General features: G+C 43.1%; 1 long non-coding RNA gene across 1 annotated transcript; it reads left to right on the top strand.

Moving 5' to 3' along the window:
* The first annotated feature begins 3,879 nt into the window (after positions 1-3,879).
* Positions 3,880-6,984, top strand: LOC123065532 (uncharacterized). The gene is made up of 5 exons (XR_006431056.1): positions 3,880-5,334; positions 5,846-6,028; positions 6,218-6,282; positions 6,410-6,509; positions 6,764-6,984. It is a non-coding gene; the product is annotated as an uncharacterized lncRNA (long non-coding RNA).
* The last annotated feature ends 15,655 nt before the right edge of the window (positions 6,985-22,639 follow it).

The raw sequence follows: 22,639 nt of genomic DNA, 5'->3' as shown, positions 1-22,639 counted from the left end.
CACTACCTATTGATGATAACTTTCCTGGTGAAAAATTAGATGTCATAAGTGCTTCTCGTACTGCTCCATGGTATGCTAATTATGCTAATTACATTGTTGCCAAATTTATACCACCTAGTTGCACATACCAGCAAAAGAAAAAGTTTTTCTATGATTTAAGACATTACTTCTGGGATGACTCACACCTTTATAAAGAAGGAGTAGATGGTGTTATTATACGTTGTGTACCTGAGCATGAACAGGAACAGATCCTACGCAAGTGTCACTCCGAGGCTTATGGAGGACACCACGCTAGAGATAGAACTGCACACATAAGGTATTGAAATCCGGTTTTTATTGGCCTACTATCTTCAAAGATGCCCATAATTTTGTCTTGTCTTGTGATGAATGTCAAAGAATCGGTAATGTTAGTAGACGTCAAGAAATGCCTATGAATTATTCACTTGTTATTGAACCATTTGATGTTTGGTGCTTTGATTATATGGGACCATTTCCTTCCTCTAATGGGTATACACATATTTTAGTTGCTGTTGATTACGTTACTAAGTGGGTAGAAGCTATTCCAACTAGTAGTGCTGATCATAACACCTCTATTAAGATGCTGAAAGAAGTTATTTTTCTGAGGTTTGGAGTCCCTAGATACTTAATGACTGATGGTGGTTCACATTTTATTCATGGTGCTTTCCGTAAAATGCTTGCTAAATATGATGTTAATCATAGAATTGCATCTCCACATCACCCACAGTCTAGTGGCCAAGTAGAACTGAGTAATAGAGAGCTCAAATTAATTTTGCAAAAGACTGTTAATAGATCTAGAAAGAATTGGTCCAAGAAACTTGATGATGCATTATGGGCCTATAGAACAGCATATAAAGATCCTATGGGTATGTCTCCTTATAAAATGGTTTATGGAAAAGCTTGTCACTTACCTCTTGAACTAGAACATAAGGCGTATTGGGCCATTAAAGAGCTCAATTATGATTTCAAACTTGCCGGTGAGAAGAGGCTATTTGACATTAGCTCACTTGATGAGGGGAGAACCCAGGCGTATGAGAATGCCAAACTGTTTAAAAAAAGGTTAAAAGATGGCATGACAAAAGGATACAAAAGCGTGAGTTTAATGTAGGTGATTATGTTTTGCTATACAACTCTCGTTTAAGATTTTTTGCAGGAAAACATCTCTCTAAATGGGAACGCCCTTACGTTATCGAGGAGGTCTATCGTTCCGGTGCCATAAAAATCAACAACTTCGAAGGCACAAATCCAAAGGTGGTGAACAATCAAAGGATCAAACATTATATCTTAGTTAATCCCATAAATATTTAAACCAATGTTATTGACACCATAACCACGGAGGAGTACATAAGGACATTTTCCAGAACGTTTCAGACTCCGAAAAGGAATAGTTATGTTGTACGGTAAGTAAACCGATTCCAAAACATTTCTAATAGCAATTTTTCTCCATTTTGGAATATTTAAGAAAATAGGAAATTAAGAAGTAGTCCGGGAAGGACACGAGGCATCCACGAGGGTGGAGGGCGCGCCCTACCCCCTGGGCGTGCCCCCCTGCCTCGTGGGCACCTCGTGTGCTCTCTGGACTCCGTTTTCTTGCACGATACTTCGTTTGGTCAGAAAAATTCATTATATAATCTCCCGAAGTTTTTGACCACCATATCACACAAATATCCTTTGTCTTTGTTTCGAGCTGTTTTTCTGACAGATCTAGATCACCATGACGTTTCCAAGCGCCCCCGAGGACAAGTTCTTCGAGAAGGTCAACAACCCCTACCTCACGGAAGTGCTGCAACATCCTCAAACCATTGAGATGCGTGAGGGGTTGCTGCACATCCGCGATGTTGAAGGACCAAGGAGGACTGGAAGCATGGAGACAAGGCTCGAAGCAATGGAGCAACAAGTTTCCAAGTGCCAGGAGATGGTGGAACGCGTACTCGACGCCAACCACATAATGATCACGGAGTTCACCAACAACCACAAGCTAGATGTCAAGAACATTGGGGAGACCATCTTCAAGCTTCACGAGAAAATCAAGCACCTCCAGGCCCAGATCTATGACCTACAAAACCAAAACTGTGAGTATGAATATAGATTCAAGAGGATGAGTTTGGCTGCAGATTTGAGGATCCCGGAGACTCGATCATCCTTTTATGATGGTGAGCCTATGCTGTGGAAGATGGACGACAAGCCTACATCATCAACAACTCTACCATCACCACCTCTAAAGAAAGAGACATAAATACATGGGTATGGGCACTCCCCTTGGCAACTGCCAAGCTTGGGGGAGGTGCTCCGGTATCGTATCACCATCACACTCCTATCTTTATCATTTTTCTTAGTTCGATCCTTTTGGTAATATCTTGATCTATTAGAATAAAGTTTTAGTATGATTTAGTTTTGAATTTTGCTTTATAATCCTTCTATGTAATCGAGTCCGTGAGCCATATATATAATAAAGACTAGTGTTGAGTCAAGGGCTTGATTATCCTGTTATGATCTTGAGGGAATTAAAGAAAAAAGAGAGAATAAAAAGAAATAACAAGATCATATTGATCTTATGGAGAGTAATGACTTCACATATAAAGAGTATGGTGAATAAAAGTTGCTGAGAGTTGACAAACATAGTTTTTGTCATCGTTGTAATTAATAGGAAGTAATAAAGAAAGAGAGGTTCTCACATATAAATATACTATCTTGGATATCTTTTATGATTATGAGCACTCATCAAAATATGACATGCTAAAAAGTTGATGTTGGACAAGGAAGACAACGTAATGGGTTATGTTTTCTTATATCCGAAATAAAGTATATTGTCATGGATCATCCAACATGTTGAGCTTGCCTTTCCCCCTCATGCTAGCCAAATTATTTGCACCACGTAGATATACTACTTGTGCTTCGAAATATCCTTAAACTCAGTTTTCCATGAGAGTCCACCATATCTACCTATGGTTTGAGTAAGATCCTTCAAGTAAGTTGTCATTGTTACAAGCAATAAAATTTGCTCTTTAAATATGTATGATTTACTAGTGTGGATAAAATAAGCTTTATACGATCTTGTGATATGAAAGTAATAAACGGACTGCATAATAAATGTCCATATCACAAGTGGCAATATAAAGTGACGTTATTTCGCATTAAGATTTTGTGCATCCAACCATAAAAGCACATGACAACCTCTGCTTCCCTCTGCGAAGGGCCTATCTTTTATTTTTGTCTTATGCCTTATGCAAGAGTCAAGGAGATCTTCACCTTTCCTTTTTACATTTTATCCTTTGGAAAGCACATTGTGTTGGAAAGATCCTGATATATATATCCAATTGGATGTAAGTTATCATAAACTATTATTGTTGACATTACCCTTAAGGTAAAAGGTTGCGAGGCAACACTATAAGCCCCTATCTTTCTATGTGTCCGATTAAAACTCCATACCCACAAGTATCGCATGAGTATTAGCAATTGTGAAAGACTAAATGATAGAGTATGTGGACTTGCTGAAAAGCTCTTATATTGACTCTTTCCGATGTTACGATGAATTGCAATTCCTTCAATGATCGAGATTACAGTTTGTTAGTTTTCAATGAAGTCTCTGATTCATACTTAACACTATGAATAGATTGTTACTTTAGCATAAGAAGTCATCTGACAATATATATATATATATATATATAGGGATGGACTATTCTGTTACCGGTAACAGAATATTATTCTATTACCCTGGCGCCCTATATAGGCCCGAACCATTATCACGAACACTAGAAGCAGCCCAAATGAAAAAACACCCTGGCCCGACCGCAGTCGTCCCCGACCTCCCCGATCCCCAATCCCATGCTACACCCCCCGCCGCTGCGCCCCCAGGCCCCTGCCGCCGCGCCCCCATGTCCCAGCTGCCGTGCCCCCAGGCCCCCGCCGCCGCGCCCCAGGTCCAGGTCACCACGCCCCCAGGCCCCCACCATCGCGCCGCATTGCTACCTCAGCTACGACCCCAGGCCCCGGCCGCCGCACCGCCAGGCCACCTCCGCCGTGCCACCAGGCCAAGGCCACCGCACTACCAGGCCACCTCCACCACGCCGCCTACCTTCCTCCATAGCGCTGCCCCCTCCCAGTCCCGCCTAGGCACCGCGCCACCACCTCCCTGCGCCTCGGCCTCCTTCCTCCCCGGGAATGGTCCGCCTTCCCCCTGAGATCTCAGCGACGACAAGGAAGATGACCGGGTAGCTGCCCATCTTCATGCATGGCGCACCTGTTCCTTGGATCCCCCTCCCCACTCCTCTCTGGTGACCCTACTCGCTCGCTCCGGTGACCAGTCGGGCGTCACACGATAGATCCCCAAGCTCCTTTACATTCAGCGCCGCTGCCACACAACCTCATCTCCATTTTCTCTTCATTACGACTTGTAGCCTATAGGAGTTTCTTCAGCTGCGGGTCAACAAGAAAACCAGCGATAGTCCATGCACCCATTCTATCTCTTTCCTCTCTGATGCTCTTTATCTTACTAATTTGTTTTCTATTGGAACTGCAGCCCGAGGGAGGTTGGACGGACAGCATATTGGCGATGTTAACATCAGTCTGTTTATATTGAACTGATGATCGTGTGTTAAAAGTTTTAGAAGTTTCTTTTTGAGCTTCTCCCAATTAATATACATGAACTTGATTCTCTTTTTAACATGTACTTATATCAGCTTCATTAGATTTTGTGTTTGTGCTTGTAACACAATCAGTTCAGATCTCGATAGACCACAAGTTCAAGTTCACTAGTATTTATAAATGCTGGTAGCAATACTAATATTTACAAATTTGTAACCTAAGAACTAAGCTTGCATCTTGTTACTTCTATGGAAGCACTGGCCTCATAAATTTTTTGTAGGAGTATTTGGTAAAATGCTGTAAAACAAGTTTCCTTTTTTGAGAGATACAGATCATGTGAAGCAGTTAAATGTTGTGTTAGAAAACCAGTTTGGTTGTGTTGATGTGATGCCAGAATTTTGATTCAGAGAAGCAGAAATGGGTTTTTTATGTTGCATTTTTATATCAGAACAATTCACACACTAACTTCTTTGACATTCAAATTTCTTTTTCATGAAGTTCATAATTTTGTGTCCATGGTGTAGATTCGCCGATGCTCCTCTTTCTTGGCTAGTGGGCCAACATGGGTGTCCTCATGGTGGCCTCCCTCCGACGATCTGAGGTGCCCTCATGGCCTCCTCTGCTTCCTACCTAGCAGATCATGGCGGCCCTCCCCCACTTGCTGCTCATCATCATCGATCTCAACAACGAAGAGGGGCCAAAATAAATGTGAACCTCGTCGCCCTCTTCATGGTAATGATTCCTTACCACTGCTACAATTCTATACTTATTGTTCAGTACTACTAGTACTGATCAACTATGACTTGATTGAAAAATGGAGTCGATTCTTGGACCCTACCTATCCTTCTACAAATAGTACTCAATAGACTACCATTGATCATTTTCTTGAAAAAGTGTGCCTTTTCTGCTGTATTCTCCTTGTTATTTACTTGTCAAAATTTAGTTTGAATCCACTACAATTTCCATGAGTGGATTTTTTTAAAACAGAATTTCCATGAGTGGATTTAAAAATCAACAAATGTAAAGTTTTAAAATGCATACAACAACTACAAAATAACATAATTTCCAGTTTGTAATGCTGCTCCACCTTCCGGTCATTGACGATCCCCTGGGTAGGTGCTTCCTCCTCCTCTCAGGTCTGCCTCCCTCTAACACTATCAGTTGAAATTTGCTAATATCTACAGTACTGATTGGGGAATTTTGGTACATTTTCCTAATATCTGGACGCTGCCCCTTCCTGCAGGACTAGACCCAACCTCTGCCGCCATGGCACGGCGCCTCCACCTCCCAGCGAAGGGCCACCACCTTCCTGAAGATTTGCCAACCCCGACGAGCCCCGCCAGCCCTGGAGTTCCTGCCACGACGCCTCAACCTCCTGTTGAGCCATGGATTCTTGCCATCCACCACGCGATAAGGAGCAAGATTGGTGAGAAACACCTTCGTGCTCCTCCTCTCCTACTCTTCAGTTCACATACTACTATCCATGAAGGCTATTTTTCTTGTAATTCTGTGTTAGCGATCAGTACTAGTGCTCATCAGGATGGCAAGCAGCAGTACTAATCAGTATGACTTACACAAAATACTAGTACCGATTAGTACTTTCTTAATGTTAAAGATGAGCAGTAAAAGATACAAGTTGCAGTTCCAGGGCAACCTGTCTCAGATCCTTTTCAGGTTCAGGTAATAAATGTTTGGTATTCTTATATACTTGCATCAGTTCAGACTCGCGGATACAATAAGTTGAGGGAAAACGCATACAAAAGTTCAAAGTTGACAAACATGGGTTCTTTGTTTCAATGTTCGCTAGTGTATGCAGATTGGGTTTGCATGCATTTCATAGTTGGATGGCTACTAATCTCTATAAAACGTTGGAAGCAGAGCTTTCATTACTAGTCCAACCATACTAGGTAAAACTGAATGTACCTAGCCAGTTCAATAACATCATCTCGTTGTGCAAAAAAGTAGTTAAAAAGGTCGAACTGACATATGCTTCAGAATGTCGCAAAAAAATATTTATCTGTATTTTTCTTTTTCATGTTGAATTATTTGAAGTAAAACAAAAATAGCTCACTTTTGTGACTTTCATCATTTGAAAACCTACATGCCTCATGTTCTAACTTTCAATTTGTTTAAAACTAAACTGATGGTGCTCTTGTTTCAGTGCCGGGGTAGAAGGAAGAACCTCTGGGCGCATGATGGAAAAAATTGCAAGTTCTTGTTTAGATGTTCAGGATACCCTTCTCTCATTTTATTTATGCTCAGGATAGCAGGTGCATGATGGAAAATTGTGTATCATGTAGTTCTTGTTTAGATGTCGTGCAAGTTCAAAAATTGTCGATTTTGCCACTGGAGAGAACCCGTTGGTGCATTGTTTTCCTGGTATGACGTCCCTTGGTATGTTTGGAGTATTGTTATTGTTGCTCTGCATGCGAATGAATTAGCATGTCCTGCTAAGATGAGGGTGTTTGTGCCTAAGTCTTGAATTTTAAGAGGTCAAGGGAGATGAATAATTTCTGTCATATGAAAGGATAAAAAGGTTTGAATTACAAATATTGATCAGTACGAGTTAAAAACGGTGATCAGTTTGGAACAAAAAGAAATGGTCAGTTTGAATTAAAAAAGAAACACACATAGAAATTCAAATTATAAAAGTCCAAACAAAAAAAGAAACCCCACGGAAATTCAAATGGTAAAGGTACAAGTCGTAAAATGAGAGAAGTCCAGAACATCATTGCAAAAAAATGTTGAGTTAAAAGAAAACATGCAAAACAATTTCTTTTTGAAAACAATAGCAATCAGTTCAACGATACAAACCATGCAAGTTCGGGGACGATAGTATAGTAAGCCGTTGAAAAGTTACGAGCAAAACTCTAACGAAAAAACATAGTAAAGAGTTAAAAGAAAACATGCAAAACAATTTATTTTTGAAAAAAATAGCAATCAGTTCAACGATACAAACCATGCAAGTTCGGGGACGATAGTATAGTAAGCCGTTGAAGAGTTACGAGCAAAACTCTAACGAAAAAACATAGTAAAGTCGAGTCTATGAAAACACACGTTCAACACAAACTCAATACATAGATAAGTTCGAGTATTATGTTTCCAAAACAGAAAAATAGCACAACCGGTATAACCATATTTAAAACTACTCTCTGAAAAATACCTCAGTACAAATATAGACATAGATCAGTACGAGTACTCTGTTTTTTAGACAGGAAAAACAACATGATGGGTTTCACCTTATTCAAAATTACTTTTAAACGGTTGCGAAGTAGAGAAAACGTTCAACACGACTAAGTTTCGCATTTTCGATAGCTATCCAAGGGTATATTATTTGCCCCATTTCGATAAACTTTTTAGAAAAATCGCGTTCGAAATCAAATTTGACCGTATTTGAATTCGTTTTTAAACCGTAAGGAATTAGAAAAACATTTTTATACGAAAAAGTTGCGAATTTTCTATAGCTTTCCAACGCCATATCATTTGCATCAATCCAACAAACCGTTTGCAAAAAAACGTGAAAATACGTTTCTCCCAGAATTTCACCGTTTTTCAAATTACTTTTAAATCATATAGAATTAGAAAAAAGATTAGATATATGGAAGATGCGGATTTTCACCAGCTTTCCAACGCCATCTTATTTTCTCAATTCCGATAAACCGTTTGAAAATTGAGTCCAAAATACGATTCGCATTTTCGGTTTTGAAAAATATAGTTTTTTCAAAACTGCTCTTAAACCTTGATGATTTTGCAAAAACTTTCAATATACTTTCAATATAGTTGTCAAGAGCTTTCCAACGATATATTACATGCCTCGTTCCGACAAAAAATTGTAAAAAAGTTTTGAACTAAAGAAAACGATTTGTTAAACAGAATTGAGAGTATCAGTTCAACTACTCGAAAATCATCAGTACGACCACCTGAACCCGTCAGTTCAAAAAGGGTAACAGAATAATATTCTGTTACGCGTAACAGAATAGCCCAGATATATATATATATATATATATATATATATATGTGTGTGTGTGTGTGTGTGTGTATGTATGTATGTTGCTGTTTCAAGGATGATCATGATGCCCTCATGTCCGTATTTTATTTTATCGACACCTCCATCTCTAAAATATGTGGACATATTTTTCGATTTCAGCTTCTGCTTGAGGACAAGCGAGGTCTAAGCTTGGGGGAGTTGATATGTCCATTTTCCATCATGCTTTGATATTGATATTTATTGCATTATGGGTTGTTATTACACATTATGTCACAATACCTATGCCTTTTCTCTCTTATTTTACAAGGTTTACATGAAGAGGGAGAATGCCGACAGCTGGAATTCTGGGCTGGAAAAGGAGCAAATATTATAGACCTATTCTGCACAACTCCAAAATTCCTGAAACTTCACGGAGGCACGTTTTTGAATTAAATAAAAAATACTGGTGAAAGAATCAACCAGAGGGGGCCCACACCCTGGCCACGAGGGTGGGGGGCGCGCCCTACCCCCTGGGCGCGTCCCCTGTCTCGTGGGCCCCCTGGTAGGCCTCCGGTGCCCATCTTTTGCTATATGAAGTCTTTCGCCCTAGAAAAAAATCAGAAGGAAGCTTTCAGGACAAAGCACCGCTGTCTCGAGGCGGAACCATGGCGGAACCAATCTAGGGCTCCGACGGAGCTGTTCTGCCGGGAAAACATCCCTCCGGGAGGGGGAAATCATTACCATCGTCATCACCATCTATCCTCTCATCGGAAGGGGGTCAATCTCCATCAACATCTTCACCAGCACCATCTCCTCTCAAACCCTAGTTCATCTCTTGTATCCGGTCTTTGTCTCAAAACCTCAGATTGGTACCTGTGGGTTGCTAGTAGTGTTGATTACTCCTAATAGTTGATTCTAGTTGGTTTATTCGGTGGAATATTATATGTTCAGATCCTTAATGCATATTAATACCTCTTTGATTATGAACATGAACATGATTTGTGAGTAGTTACGTTTGTTCCTGAGGACATGGGATAAGTCTTGCTATAAGTAGTCATGTGAATTTGGTATTCGTTTGATATTTTGATAATATGTATGTTGTCTTTTCTCTAGTGGTGTTATGTGAACGTCAACTACATGACACTTCACCATTATTTGGGCCTAGGGGAAGGCATTGGGAAGTAATAAGTAGATGATGGGTTACTAGAGTGACAGAAGCTTAAACCCTAGTTTATGCATTGCTTCGTAAGGGGCTGATTTGGATCCATATGTTTCATGCTATGGTTAGGTTTACCTCAATTCTTCTTTCGTAGTTGCGGATACTTGCGAGAGTAGTTAATCATAAGTGGGATGCTTGTCCAAGGAAGGGCAACACCCAAGCAACGGTCCACCCATATATCAAATTATCAAAGTAACGAACGCGAACCATATGAGCGTGATGAAAACTAGCTTGACAATAACTCCCACGTGTCCTCGGGAGCGTTTTCCTTTATATAAGAGTTTGTACAGGCTTGTCCTTTGCTATAAAAAGGATTGGGCCACCTTGCTGCACCTTGTTTACTTTTGTTGCTTGTTACCCGTTACAAATTATCTTATCACAAAACTATCTATTACCGATAATTTCAGTGCTTGCAGAGAATACCTTACTGAAAACCGCTTGTCATTTCCTTCTGCTCCTTGTTGGGTTCAACACTCTTACTTATTGAAAGGACTATGACAGATCCCCTACACTTGTGGGCCATCACAAGCCTCCGATGGGATTACTCACGCACGGCGGTGAGCATCATGAAATTAGTGATGGAGGATGGTTGATGATGATGATGGCGACGGATTCCCCTCTCCGGAGCCCCGAACGGACTCCAGATCAGCCCTCCCGAGGAAGAACTGGGCTTGGCGGCGGCTCCATAACGTAAAACGTGATGAATCCTTCTCTCTGATTTTTTTCTCCCCGAACGTGAATATATAGAGTTGGAGTTGAGGTCGGTGGAGGTCCAGGGGACCCACAAGGTAGGGGGCACGCCCTGCACCCTCATGGACAGGGTGTGGGCCCCTTCTGTTGATTCTTTCGCCAGCATTTTTTATTAATTCTAAAACGTGACTCCGTGAAGTTTCAGGTCATTCCGAAAACTTTTATTTCTGCACAAAAAAACACCATGGCAATTCTACTGAAAATAGCGCCAGTCCGGGTTAGTTTCATTCAAACCATGCAAGTTAGAGTCCAAAACAAGGGCAACAGTGTTTGGAAAAGTAGATACGTTGGAGACGTATCACCCACCAGGGCGCGTCTGGGCTCCCTGGCGTGCCCAGGTGGGTTGTCCCCACTTGGTGGCCCCCCTCTGGTACTTATTTGCTCCAATATTCCTCAAATATTCCATAAAAATTCATCGTGAAGTTTCAGCTCATTTGGAGTTGTGCAGAATAGGTAGCCTGGCGTAGGTTTTTTATGTCCAGATTTCCAGCTGCCAGAATTCTCCCTCTTTGTGTATGCCTTGCATATTATGAGAGAAAAGGCATTAGAATTACTCCAAAAAGCATTATTATTAAGTAAAACCACATAAATAATAGTAGGTAAACATGATGCAAAATGGACGTATTAACGGGCACTTGGATCCGATGAGGATCCCACTACAGGACGTGCCGCGGACGGCGAGGGTGTACGCGGAGGAGGTGCGTCACTGGCGGGAGCTGCTGACATCGGAGCAGCTCCGCGACCCTGCCTATGCGTTCGACTCTCCCACGTGGGAGCAGTGGTTCGCCTTCGAACACGAGGAGGTCAGGAGGCGCGGCATCTGCGACTTGTCGCGCCGCTCCCCACCGTCGCCCCTCGTCCAGTTTGACGAGGACCAAGAGGCGGAGGCCGCCTACCAGGTGGCGCTGGCGGCTGTCCTCCGAGAGAGCGAAGAGGAGGAGCAACACAAGGGGGAGGAGGAGGCGGCGGCTTACCACGTGCGCATGGCGGAGGCCATGGCGCTCTTCGCGGCCGGCGACTACGTCTTGCCGCCGCTGGACCCGCCGTCACCAGCCAAGGTCGAGCCGGAGCCGACCCCCATCAAGCGGTACACCTGGACCGGGGTGGTGCGCGAGTGGGTCATCGCGCCACCATTCTGGATGGGGGCGACGGGGGCACAGGAACACGTCTACCCGAGCAATGGCGCTAGCAACGGCTGGCCGAGGATCACCACGAGGGCGAGCACCTCAAGCAGCTGGAGCGCGACGCCTAGAAGGAGCGCCGCGAGGCCAAGGAGGAGGGGCACCGTGCCCGGGGTGGGGCACCCGAGCCGGCGGCAGCACAGCCAATGGCGGAGGACGTCACCCATGCCTGGGAGACGACGTTCCCTTGGACTGGCCCAGCGCCTACGCTGATCGATCTCACCGGCCCCAACGACAACGAGGACGCCTAGGGCTGAGCGCCTCCTCGTAGTTTTAAGATTAATTAATTTTTAGTTAATGTAAATGTGGACGCGTGGACTCTCGCCGGCCTTTATGGCCGGTATTAATGTTTAATTAATGTTTTTCTATTTTTGAAATATTTGTGTCCTACTCCCTCCGTCCCAAAATATAAGAACGTTTTTGAAAACGTAAAAACGTTCTTATATTTTGGGGCGGAGGGAGTATTTTTTAGCGCGACCTAAAATATGGGTCGGGCCAGCGTTGGCATATGCGCCGATCCAGACGCAAAAACGGATATGTGAGTTCGCCGGGCCGACCTAAATGGACAAAATCGCCGTCCGTTTCAGTCGGCAAGTTGGAGCTGCTCTAACTACATACACCCTGACAACTAATTCTTTTTGCATGGCAATTTTAATGACATATCATGCCAAATCCTTTTTCCGTTGTAAGGGCAATCCCCCATCTTTTGTATATACCCCTGTCAAGTTGAACTTATATACCGTTGCAAATAATTCATATATACCATGGAAATTCATTTTATGTTTTATAGGTGCCCTTTTTATACTTTGTAACAATGGAAAATTAATTCTATGCACATTGGCAAGCATTTCATACATATCATGTCATATTACTTTTGCATGTTTTTCACAAAAAAAATTACTTTTGCATGTAATGTTGCATATTTTTTGCCGTGCCAAATTAATTGTAGATACCCTCGCAAATAATTCTAACAAACCATGATAAATCCATTTCACAAGGAAATTTTTAAGATATTTGTGTTCTATCATACATAATTTTTTTGCAAAACGTTTATTGGTAAATCGTGCCTTTTTTGGCATGTTTCAAATTTTAAAGAACTCAATAGTTTTAGTCATGTCATAGTTATCTAGATCATGGTAATTGATTTTTTATGGAATGACACCTTTTTGGAAAGATCCAGCAAAATCTGGCTTGATTCGATTTAGCAGGAAGCATCGGAAGTACAATATGATGAAGATCCGAAGATCAAAGAAAAAGAAACCACAGCCCTATTAGCTGCCGAGCTACCCACCACAGACAACACGACTACAAAGCAAAAAGAGCCTGTCCTAGGCTAAGCATCACCGCCGCGTCTCTTGACCAACGCCGGTATCCTCCGAAGACAGCAGCAGCTCCAACTGAGACTTTCTTTGTCAATGCACCATCCACCCTTGAAGCAGAGTGCAGGCAAATGGCGGAACTCGGTCGGTCCTAGAAAAAGCTTCGTCTTGGACTTATCAGTGATGTCGTACATTGCGCCTGGAGCTTCACCAAAAACAGCACCGGGCACCGGAGGAGCGCCACATAGAACCTCCAAGCAGTGTCTCAAGAACGTGACGCTCCCAACAAAGGAACTACGTCGGAGACGCCGCCATCACGCCGATCCAACTCTGGACCTAGGCTTTCGCCCGAAGACACTACCAACCAAGCCCGAGGAAGATGCCGACACACCTCGGTGGCGCCTCCAAGGAGGAAAATGACACCCTCAGGCGCCATGGGCACCGCCTCTTGTTGTGCAGGACTTTCGTCCGTGTCGTTGCACACCTCCTCTCAAGCCCTTCGGAGCTCGTCCATGTCGTCTCACACTGCCACCGCCACAGCACCTTGTTGTTGAAGCCGTGAAGGCATGGTCCACCTCCCCACGGCGGGCATGCAGAGGCCAGATCGGGCCCTGCATCCCGCATCTACCACGGCTGGAGCCTCCCTGCTCCAGCAAGCGCAGCCCTCCCAGATCCAGCGCGGCCCGTCTCCACTCGCCACCCGGTGTAGTGCAGACGCCGCCCTCCGCGACGCCCATCTCCGCGCTAGGCCAGGAGCAGCACGGGGCGGAACTCGGGCCCTCGTGGCGCCAGCGCGCCAGATCCGTGCCACTGCCACCGCCGGACCACTGCCCAGCCCTACGCTGGCCAGATCCGCACCGGCCCTCCACCCCGCGCCCTCCTCCTCCTTTACCGCGAGACCTCTCGGCGCCCTCCTCCTCCACCTCGCCATCTCCCGGGCGTCGCACCAGATCCACTTGCATGGACGCGCCGCTCGTCGCCGCAAGCCGCGGAACAACCGCCCACCGCCCGATGATGCCTCCCCCAGCAGCCAACCATAGATCACCTCCGACCCGAGGAGATCCGACGTCGGGCCGCGGCCCGCCGTGAAGCCGGGCGTCCCGCGCCGTCCTGGCGCCTCACAGGGAGGGGAAGGGCCCCGCCGCCGCCGACGCACGCACGGGCTTTGCCCGACACCGTCCCCTGGCGGCGGCGAGGGAGGGGCGAGGGTGGAGAGGGGTTGCGGCGGCGGGCTGGGTTTTTCGCCCGGCCTCTCGCGGGAGCGGACGAGCGAGAGAATCCAGTGAAGCGTTCGAAGTTCTGTAAACAGCCCACTTTATTATTTTGATCATGGCAATTTTATTGCAGTTTTCCAACTATCTACAATCATCGAGCATGGTAAGTTCGATGACGCCATCTACTCTCTCGTCGGACGTCAGGAAGATCGACTATGCTGCAACAATGAGTCAATGACCATCAATGTTAGTAGAATGCTTGACCACACTCAAAATCACGTGACCATAATTTATCAGAATCACATATTAATATCTAGTAAATAATACCATTTGTATCGCTGATACACATCTGGGTTATATGATGAACGATATCACAAAGAAAATTTCTCATAAATTATTTGTCCCCATAAATATATCATTGGCAAATAAAATAATTTATTTTTTAATAGATTATGCAATGTGTCATTACTAGGTATTACACTCCATAATTATGTCCATGAAATTAGTATGCCATAACCTTGGGATTTGCATAGTTAAGGGGCAGGAAACTCCAAATAATAATTCATTAATGATCATCAGATTATGCATATATTTCCCCCGCAAAAAAAGATTATGCATATATTTCACTCTTTTTTCTTAGTGAGTTTTCCCTAAAATGATTTTAGTGAGACAATAAAAATACCTTTGTTCACACATGTTATATCACTTTCTCTTTTTCGTGCTTGGTTTCAAAGGAGATTTCAATGGCGCATCATATCGTTTTATTCTCTTTTTATGAGTTTTTCTCAAAGTTTATCATAATAGTTTTAATGAGCCAATATCTTCACAATATCACCTATCCTACTTCCTATTTTCCCTAATGGAGTTTTGAAAGGAAGTATATAAGACATATGCATTGATCTCTAAACTCACCTATGAGTTTTCTATCTTTTCAAAAGTTTTTCTTATACAAGTTATCAAGAGACAATAATTATTATATGATGTACTCCCTCCGTCCGGAAATACTTGTCATCAAAACGGATAGAAGACAATGTATCTAGACGTATTTTAGTTCTAGATACATCTATTTTTATCCATTTTGATGACAAGTATTTTCGGACGGAGGGAGTATTATTTTCTAACTATTTCTCCCACTAGGTTTAAAACCGTTTTGACAACATCTCAAATACTACCCTCCATATATAGTCTTGATGAGGTTTTTATAGGAGACTTTTAACATTATAAGAACTTTCAAGGTGATACAAAAAAGCACACGTTGTACATGGAGAGTGGTTAGAATCGTCATTAGGATGATATGTATTTTTTTGCGGGCAACTTCAGAGAGCTTTATTAAATAAAGGCATTCGCTGGGCAATCAGCCAGAAGACTGTTGTCCAGGAAGCTAGGGGTGGAGTCCAGCCGGCTTTCAGTCACATTAAGCGTACAAGCACGCTCATAGAGGTGTGCAGGACCGTTAGCGGCTCTAATTACATGAGAAATATGAAAAGACCAAAAGCTAGCAGAGAGCTCGTTTATTTCAGCAATGATCGTTGTTACTACTGAACGATCGGTGTAGCTAAGGTTCCAGAGGTTAACTGCCTCAAGATAGTCGGATTCCAGTTGCACGTGCATATAGCCCCAAAGCTTGGCAAAGATGACACACTCGCGCAGCACGAGCACCTCATCAATGAAAGGATCTGTTATCCCCAAATGGGGCTTGCACCATGCACCCAGGAAAGCCGAGGAAGAGCGGGCAACACCCCCCAGTCCAGCAGTACCAACATCAAACTGGATTGCCGCGCCCGTGTTGATTTTGACAGAAGTAGCTTCGGAGGTCGCCAACCATGGCCCGACAGTGGTATGAAACTCTAACGGGGGATATGCAGCAATGCTAGATCTTCGCGAATGCGGCGTACCGAGCTGGCTAGATCAATAATTTCTTGATCATGTGTCCTTCTGTTGTGAGACATTCAAATGGCCCACATGACTGTGATAATTGTTTTGGGGTCCTTATCTATGAATCGGGGATCACAGAGGATGTCGCGTGCCCAAGTGTTAGGATGGAGTCGGGGCAAACTAACATCGAAGAGTAGCCTTGCCTCCTCCCAAATCCGACTTGCGTGAGAATAGTGCACGAGAGCATGCATCAAGTATTCATCCATAGCAAGGCACAGCTTACACAAGCTTGTATCTTTTATGTGTCGATGTTGGAGAGTGCACTCATCAGGAATGATTCCTTTAATTACCCTCCACCAGAACACCCTTACTTTTGGGACAACTTTCAGTTTCCATAGTTGGCTCCACATCTGCTGTTCATTCGTTGATGGCCCCGCTATCTACCCTTCTTCTAGATCTAACCGCTCTTTTTGATTCACTAGAGCTCAATAGGCTGTTTTGACAGAGTAGATGCCGGATCACTTGTGTGCCCAACCAAGGAAATCCTCTCCACTGCCCTGCCGGAGTGGGATGTTCAATATTGCCTCCACGTTCGGTGTGATGAAAGTTGTGCGTACAAGATCACGCCTCCAGGTCCAATTGTCCATGTCAATTAGATCGTTAACCGTGTCTACAGTAGTAGACGATGGCCTAAAAAGTGGTCTCATAGAGACAGTCGACGGGATCCATTGGTCCTCCCAGATGGAGGTGGATACGCCGTCACCGATGCATTTTACCAAGCCAACATTGAGAGCTTCACAACCAGCTATGATGGCCCTCCATATAGCTGATGAAGATTTGGGTGTTGTTGCCTGCATAAAATCACAGTTACGGAAGTATCTTCCTTTCATCACTCTTGTGCAGAGAGCGTCCGGTTTTGTCATGAACCTCCAGCCATGCTTCCCGAGAAGCACTAGGTTAAACTGTCAGAGGTTACGAAAGCCCATCCCTCCCTTAATCTTTGGTGTAGCAAGTTTGTCCGAGGCAATCCAATGCAAAGAACGCTTATCCACAAAACTCCCCTGCCAGAATCTTGCCATGCTTGAAGTCAAGTTTTTGCACACTTTTTTGGTTAGAAGAAAACAAGACATGCTGAAAGTTGGTATAGTCTGAACAATAGATTTGATCAATGTTTCTCTACATTTCCCCCCTCATCCGGTCCCCAATGTGTTCGAAGGTTCCACTAGTGATTCTTCCGACAGCGGTGGGCAGACCGTGGTAGAGCTCAGAAAAATCTTCTGAATGGACGTTCAACAACTGTTTGAGAGCACCTTTGAGCGTCGCCGATGTGTTTGGACTGAAGTAGATAGCACTTTTAGCTCTATTAACACACTGAACGGAGGCCTCACCGTAGATTCTGAGAATGTCATTCAATAGAGATGCACTCTCTGTGCTCGCCTGGATGAAAATCAAACTATCATCTGCGAGTAAAAGGTGACTCACCCATGGGGCTCGAAAATTTACACGAATGCCCTGATCCACATGATTGCCATAGTGTTTCAACAGAGACGAGAACCCTTCGGCGCTTAGCAAAAAGAGATACGGGGAAGCCTTGTCGTAGGCCTCTCGAGGTGTGAAGAAAGGCAGAAGTTCTCCATTGACACGAACTGAGAAATGAACCGAAGTGACACACTTCATGATTAATCTGACCATGTTGCCAGTAAAGCCGAGTCGCAACAGTATAGCTTCAAGGAAGTGCCATTCCACTCTGTCGTGACCCTTCATCATGTCCAATTTAATTCCAAACAAGAAATTCTTCCCTTTCTTTCGCCTCCTCATTGTATGAACACTTTCAAAACCACTAGGACATTGTCTGTGATTAGACGACCTGGGAAGAGAGCACTTTGCTCCTCACTGATTATCTCATCCATGCAAGGCCGTAACCGGTTGGTTATCACTTTGACAGCACTGGGCACAATGCAATGGGTCGATGTTGGGAGATGTTTTGTGGATGGTGATAACCCACAAGTATAGGGGATCGCAATAGTTTTTGAGGGTAGAGTATTTAACCCAAATTTATTGATTCGACACAAGGGGAGCCAAAGAATATTTGCAAGTGTTAGCAGTTGAGTTGTCAATTCAACCACACCTAGAGATTAATTATCCACAACAAAGTGATCAGTAGCAAAGTAGTATGATAGTTTGATAGTAGTAGCAACATCAATAGTAATAGAAACAGTGATAGTAATGGTTTTGTAGAAAGTGCAATAATAGTGACAGTAGCAATAGCAACTTAGCAAGAACAATATGAGAGAAATTCGTAGGCATTGGATCAGTGAATTCGTTGGATGACATTCATCATATAAAAATCATAACCTAGGGCGATACAGCACTAGCACCAGTTCATAAATATAATGTAGGCATGTATTCCGTAAATAGTCATACGTGCTCATGGAAAGAACTTGCATGGCATATTTTGTCCTACCCTCCCGTGGTAGCGGGGTCCTATTGGAAACTAAGGGATGTTAAGGCCTCCTTTTAATAGAGAACTGGAACAAAGCATTAACACGCGTGAATACATGAACTCCTCAAACTATGGTCATCACCGGGAAGTGTCTCGACTTCAGTCACTCTAGGTTTGCCGGATCATAACACGTAGTAGGTGACTATAACATGCAAGATAGGATCTAGAACATAGATATAATGGTGATAACATAAACGGTTCATATCTGAAATGATGGCACCCGGGCCCAAAGTGACAAGCATTAAGCATGGCAAAGTCATAGAAACATCAATCTCAGAACATATTGGATACTAGGGATCAAGCCCTAACAAAACTAACTCGATTACATGATGAATCTCATCCAACTCCTCACCGACCAGCGAGCCTATGAAAGAATTACTCACTCCCGGTGGGGAGCATCATGGAATTGGCGATGGACAAGGGTTGGTGATGACAAAGATCAAAGATCCCCCTCATCGGAGCCCCAAACAGACTCCAGATCTGGCCTCCCGATGAAGAACAGGAGGTGGCGGCGGCTCCGTTCGTGAAACACGATAATTCTTTGTCCCTGATTTTTTTCTTTGAAAATATGACATTATAGTACCAGGTGGGGACAACCTACCTGGGCGTGCCTAGAGGGGGCGTGCCCTGGTGGGTTGTGCCCACCCAGGTGCCCCCCTCCGGTGGTTGTTTGCTCCAGAAATTCTATTTTATGTATAAAAATCCTCACAAAGTTTCGTTCAAATCCAAGAACTTTTTTTTCTGCACAAAACCAACACCATGGTAGTTCTGCTGAAAACAACGTCAGTCCGGGTTAGTTTCATTCAAATCATGCAAATTAGAGTCCAAAACAAGAGGAAAAGCATTAGGAAAAATAGATACGTTGGAGACGTATCAACTCCCCCAAGCTTAAACCTTTGCTTGTCCTCAAGCAATTCAGTTGATAAACTGAAAGTGAAAAAGAAAAACTTTTACGAACTCTTTTGCTCTTGTTTACATAAATAAGCTTAAGCGACACTCAGGTTTTCAGCCAAGATTATAACTAACCATGTCAACAATAACTCTTAGAAACTATATTAACTCATATCAATGACATAATCAACTAGCAAGCAATAATAATATATCTCAAATGAAAACACTTTGTCAAAACAACCATGATATAATATGACAATAGTGGTATCTCGCTAGCCCTTTCTGAGACCGCAAAACATAAATGCGGAGCACCTCCAAAGTTCAAGCAGCGACTAGACATTGTAATTCATGGTAGAAAAGATCTAGTCATGATGCACCCAACATTAGCTATACACAATGTATGAGGATGACAATAGTGCTCTCAGGTTCTGGTGCTTATCTGAGAAGGTGATGACACAACATAATAATAAATAGATAGTCCTTCGCAGAGGGAAGTAGTGATTTGCAGAGTTGCCAGAGCTCAAGTTTATAGAATAGGGGTAAATGAAATTTTGAGAAATGCACCCTTCTTGTTTACTTCGCAACCATTAGTTATCGGTATCTTCCATGATAAACACATTAGTGGTGGTTCCCAAGTGATAAAAGTAAAGGTTTACTCCCCCTCCACCAACAATCACACTCCACGGCTTGTTCGAAACAACGGATGCCGTCCATACCAACAACGGTCGGGGGGGGGGGTTGTTTAATTATTTGCAATTTGAGTTCGGGACTGAGAATCCCTATTACCGCCCCTCTCATGCAAGGACGAGTGAATAAACACTCATCATGAGAATAACCCACTTAGCATGGAAGATACTGACGACCTCCTGTCGCTCTATTAACAATCCAGGCGGACAAAAAAGGATATTTATTTGAAGTTTTTAGAGGTGGCACATGCAAATTTACTTGGACGGCAGGGTAATACTGCATATAGGTAGGTATGGTGGACTCATCTGGAATAACTTGGGTTTCATGGTTTTGATGCACAGGAAGAATTCCCAGGTGAAGGCTAGCAATTAGGTTGAGAAGCGGCCAGCTAGTGAGTGAAAACAGGCATGAACATGCATTATCCATAAGTAACATTGGATACTAGCATGAGTAGGATATGAACACCATGAACATAGATATCATAGAGGCTATGTTGGTTTTGATTCAACTACATGCATGAACATGTTCCAAGTCAAGCCACTCGAACATTCAGAGGAGGATACCATATCATCATACTACATCACAATCATTTTAACGTAATGTTGACATCCAAGATAAATCATTATCCACTCCTAGCTACTTAAGCATGGCATGAGAAACATCTCTAATTGTCATTGCAAACATGTTTGATCATAATAGGCTGAATCATGGATACTAGGTTAAACATATTTACAAAAAAAGAACAAGTTGAGTTCATACCCGTTTCTCTCTACCACAGCCAGTTCATCAAATATTGTCATTATTGCCTTTCACTTGCATGATCGAATGATATGAAAATAATAATAGTGCAAGAGTGCACTGGACTAAGCTGGAATATGCAAACAGTTTTATTCAAAAAGAAGAAAGCAAGGTAATATGGGCTCTCTGTTAGATCAACAATAATGCATACGAGAGCCACTCAACATTTTTATCGTGGTCTTCTCCTTGGTACGACTCAATAAAAAGAAAAAGAAATTCAGAGAAACACACTGATTTTTTTGGGTTTTTTGATTTTTATCTGGAAAGAAACAAAGACAGAAAGACAAAAAATGAGAAAAACTAATTACACGGTAGAGCTCCCAACAAGCAAAAGAAGAACAAGGAAATGTTTTTGGGTTTTCTTTTTAAATACTACAACCAACTATGCTAGAAAGAAAAATCAAAAGGAAGGAGGAAATATTTTTGTATTTTTCTCAAAGTTTTTCAAAATCCCAAGAAGAAGGCGAGAAAATAAATCTAGCATGGATAATACAATGAAAAAGTGTGGACACTGACAACTGGAATGAAATGTGTGAGCATGAAAGTAATGTCAGTGGATATACGTACTCTCCCAAGCATAGGCTTTTGGCCTAACTTGGTAACTCCATCAGTAGCCTGTCTAATGGTCGAAGTGGTAGCTCATGGAAGCTTGGGGTGCAGACACCTCAGCTCACCGTGCAGCCACAACCGCTGCGTTATGCGCTCGGCCCTTGCTCTCAAGAACATAATATCTTCCCTTGCTGTGAACATCAAAGAGAGCAGGTGCAGGCAAAAAGGTGTCCACAACGGACCTGTTATTAAACAACAGGTTATAAGTAAAATTATGGGGTTCACCACTAAGGATTATGACGTTTCATAGCATCGAAGTCAAGGTACTGCATGGGTAGGATGGGGTCATAAGGCCAAGGTGAAACACCAAGCTCTCTTGCTAAGCGTGTGGCATAAATTCCACCATAAAAACATCCACTACCAGCATTGTGTTTCAATCTACGTGCCACTATTGCTCCAAGGTTATGACTTTGGCCTTTGGTTAGAGAGGTGCGAATAAGACTCAAGTCTGGAGCACAAAGTGTACTACAATCTTGTTTGCCTACAATGCATTTTCCATTAAATAGTGCAAAGTATTGGATTGAGGGAAAATGAATGCTCTTTATTCTCCCTTGAGTCACTCCTCTAGTCTCACCAAAGCAAAGGCTAGTCAAGAATGTTTCAAACTCCGACCTTGGTGGTTCGTCCAATGAACCCAAAATGGAATTTTACAGTGATTAGAAAATGTTTCCAGAGGCATAGTAAATGAATTGTCATATAGTTTAAATGATACTATGGACTCGCGAGGATGAAATTTCAATTCTTTGGTAAATGATTGAGTGAGGCTGAGGTGTTGGTTGCACTTATCTTTAATGTAGGGACCGAGCTCGACATTGTGAACATATTGCTCAAATTCTTCTTTAATGTCCACACACGCCATATAATCATTGCATGGCCATAAACATGATTTGGTGGCGGCATCTCGAATGGAATTTTCACTTGGTTCAACATAGGACCGACGAACGGAGATGCTACTAGAAGATGCCTTCGAGGACCTCCTCCTCAAAGAACTTCTTCCAAAGAGGGTCATCATATTCGCGTACAA

The sequence above is a fragment of the Triticum aestivum genome, chromosome 3B, assembly GCF_018294505.1.
Source record: "Triticum aestivum cultivar Chinese Spring chromosome 3B, IWGSC CS RefSeq v2.1, whole genome shotgun sequence".
NCBI classification, from domain to species: domain Eukaryota; kingdom Viridiplantae; phylum Streptophyta; class Magnoliopsida; order Poales; family Poaceae; genus Triticum; species Triticum aestivum.
The sequence above is the reverse complement of the archived record's forward strand: the minus strand, read 5'-3'. Positions and strand labels throughout refer to the sequence as shown.